The sequence below is a fragment of the Homarus americanus genome, unplaced genomic scaffold, assembly GCF_018991925.1.
Source record: "Homarus americanus isolate GMGI-L3 unplaced genomic scaffold, GMGI_Hamer_2.0 scaffold34360, whole genome shotgun sequence".
Classification (NCBI taxonomy): Eukaryota; Metazoa; Arthropoda; class Malacostraca; order Decapoda; family Nephropidae; genus Homarus; species Homarus americanus.
Genome location: NW_024739403.1, coordinates 11,794,950 through 11,798,015, shown reverse-complemented (window position 1 = coordinate 11,798,015; position 3,066 = coordinate 11,794,950).

Sequence of the window (3,066 nt, the reverse complement as noted above, 5' to 3'; positions counted from 1 at the left end):
TGGGAAGGCAGCATGGTTATAAGCGTGATGTAGAGAGAGCTGGTTGGTGAGGACGCTCAGAGAAGGACAGCTTGTGGGTCGCCATGCTCGCCAGCGGGAGAGAGGACCGCCAGGCAGGCGGAGGAGGAGCGAGGGAAGGCCGCCAGGCAGCGGCGGAGGAGGTGTTGCTGGCTGCGGCTGTAGTAAGAGAAATAGCGAGGGTAGGCGGCTTAGCAGTTGGTTCCCCGCCTGCAAGTGGCGCTTGCCGGACCCAGACCACGAGGCACATACATCAGGGGAATTGGTGGGGTCGGTTACTCAGCGACAAACAGCGTTTGTAGGGGAGAATTTCTTCCATAACATTCTTCCCTCCAGGCGGTGTAGGAGACTTGTTATCTGCAGGGTTGCTTAGCACATGAGTAGCAAGAACGCGTGCATGCCTCATGTAAGACAACTATGATGGCGTGGATGAGCCGGTCGCTGGATACACCAAGGTTCATACACACACCATCAGGGAGAAGAGAGGGAGAAAAAGGTGTGTGGAGGCGATGAATGTTGTAAGCTTCCCTTACTGGGCAGCATGGAGTCGTCAGGATGCCTGCTGTGTGTGGGGCCTGGGTCAGGAGCAGGGGCCAAGGCCAGCAGAAGCGGATGAGGGCTCGTGACAGCAGCTGGGTCCACGACACCAGCAGGGGTGCAGGACATTAGCAGGAGCACCCGAGGGGAGAAAAGAGGTGTGTGGGTCCGCACTCAGGAACAGAGGCGGCGTCAGGGGCTTGGCAGGATTACTGCTGAGCCGGGGTCGGCGTCTGAGGCAGGACGGTGTGCTGGGGTCGGTAGACGTGGTGCTTGGGGGAAGGAAGAGGAGCTGTGTCTTTCAGAGTAGCAGAGCTGTCGGTGGGGTGTCTAACCTGGTGTAGAAACAGTAGTTGCAGAGTCGATGAGAGCTGCTTCTGTGTTGTGGGGTATGATATGTTTGGTTCGCACTCAGGATGGAATGGAGAAAACTCACAATGTGCTCTCTATATACATGTTGTATTGGATGTACAATGCAGCTTGGTGCTGGGAAGGCAGCATGGTTATAAGCGTGATGTAGAGGCTGGTTGGTGAGGACGCTCAGAGAAGGACAGCTTGTGGGTCGCCATGCTCGCCATCGGAGGAGGACCGCCAGGCAGGAGGAGGAGGTGTTGCTGGCTGCGGCTGTAGGTGGAAGGGTGATCACCACGAGGTCAGGTCTTAAATAGCGGGGGTAGGCGTGGCAGCAGTTGACCCCGCTCCGTGGTATATGGCGGCTGGTTGACCCAGATCAGAGGCATACACTGGGGAATTGGTGGGGTCGGCTACTCAGCGAAAACAGCGTTTGTAGGGGAGAATTCCACTACAATACTCCCCTTCCCTCCAGGCTGTGTGGAGACTTGTTGTCTGCAGGGTTGCTTAGCACATGAGGCAGAACGGGCGGTGCATGCCTCATGTGAGACAACAGCGATGGCGTGGATGAGCCGGTCGCTGGATACAACTGTCTATATACACACTATCTGTGGGAGAAGAGAGGGAGAAAAAAGGGTGTGTGGAGGCGATGAATGTTGTGCTTCCCTCACGGCAGGTACAGAGTCGTCAGATGAGCCTGCTGGGGTGTGTGGGCCTGGGTCAGGAGCAGGGGCTGCGTCAGCAGAAAGCGGATGAGGAGCTCGTGACAGCAGCTGGGTCCCGACAGCAAGGGTGCAGGACATTAGCAGAAGTACCTGAGGGAGAAAAGAGGTGTGTGGGTCGCACTCAGGAACAGAGGCCGCGTCAGGGCGGCAGGGGTTACTGCTGAGCCGGGGTCGGCGTCTGAGGCAGGACAGGTGTGCTGGGGTCGGTAGGACGTGGTGCTTGGGGCAGGAAAAGAGGCTGGTGTCTGCTTAAGTAGCAGAGCTGCTCTAGGGTGTCTAACCTGCGGTGTAGAAACAGTAGTTGTTGAGTCGAGAGCTGCTTCTGTGTGGATAAGCCAGTCTTCCATGTTGCTTGAAGACTGGGAGCGTGATCAATTTCTCCTCCATCCTGTGTGAGTGCGAATCTCCAGGAGTCACCATTTGTGGGGTTTGAGATTGTTTGGTTCACATCATGATGGAATGGAGAAAAACTCACAATGTTCTCTATATACATGTTGTATTGGATGTACAATGCTTGGTGCTGGGAAGGTAGCATGGTTATAAGCGTGATGTAGAGGCTGGTTGGTGAGGACGCTCAAGAAGGACAGCTTGTGGGTCGCCATGCTCGCCAGCAGGAGGACCGCCAGGCAGGCGGAGGAGGAGCGAGGGAAGGCCGCCAGGCAGCGGAGAGGAGGTGTTGCTGGCTGCGGCTGTAGGTGGAAGAGGTGATCACGAGGTCAGGTCTTAAATAGCAGGAGTAGGCGTGGCAGCAGTTGACCCTCACTCCGTGGTGTATGGTGGCGCTGGTTGACCCAGACCACAGGGCATACACTGGGGAATGGTGGGGTCAGCTGCTCAGCGACAAACAGCGTTTGTAGGGAGAATTCACTACAATCTCATCATAGGTCCTGGACTCGTGGGCTGTGTTCCCAGACCTTCACCTATCAACTGCCAACTCTCTGGTCATCTACCACTACCGCATGCCCCGACCGTCAGTTCCTCACATTCCGTCTGCCCAGTGTTCTCCTGCCTTTTCAAGACGTCGCTGAGTGTGGAGTGAATGGACCTTCCCTACCCTGATTGTGCATCACCGTGTTCCAGAACCTTCCCCAGGGCCACTGCCGTAGAAATTTTGTTCATGGTTTGATTCTATTATTGTTCGATTCCATTAATTGCTGACTCCTTTATTGTTCGATTCTATCAATTGTTGACTCCATTTAATTGTGTGAATCCATTAATTGCTGACTCCATTATTTGTTTGATTCCTTTAATTGTTTGCTTCCTTTAATTGTTTGACTCCATTAACTGTTGGCTGCCTTATTTGTTTGACTCCCGTAATTATTTGATGTTTGTTGAGTGGTGTCAGAGTTTTGTGTTATATTTTTATAGTAAAGAGATGCCAATCTGATTAGCCTGGTAAGGATTTCTATCCCTAATCCTAGGCCTTTACAACTAT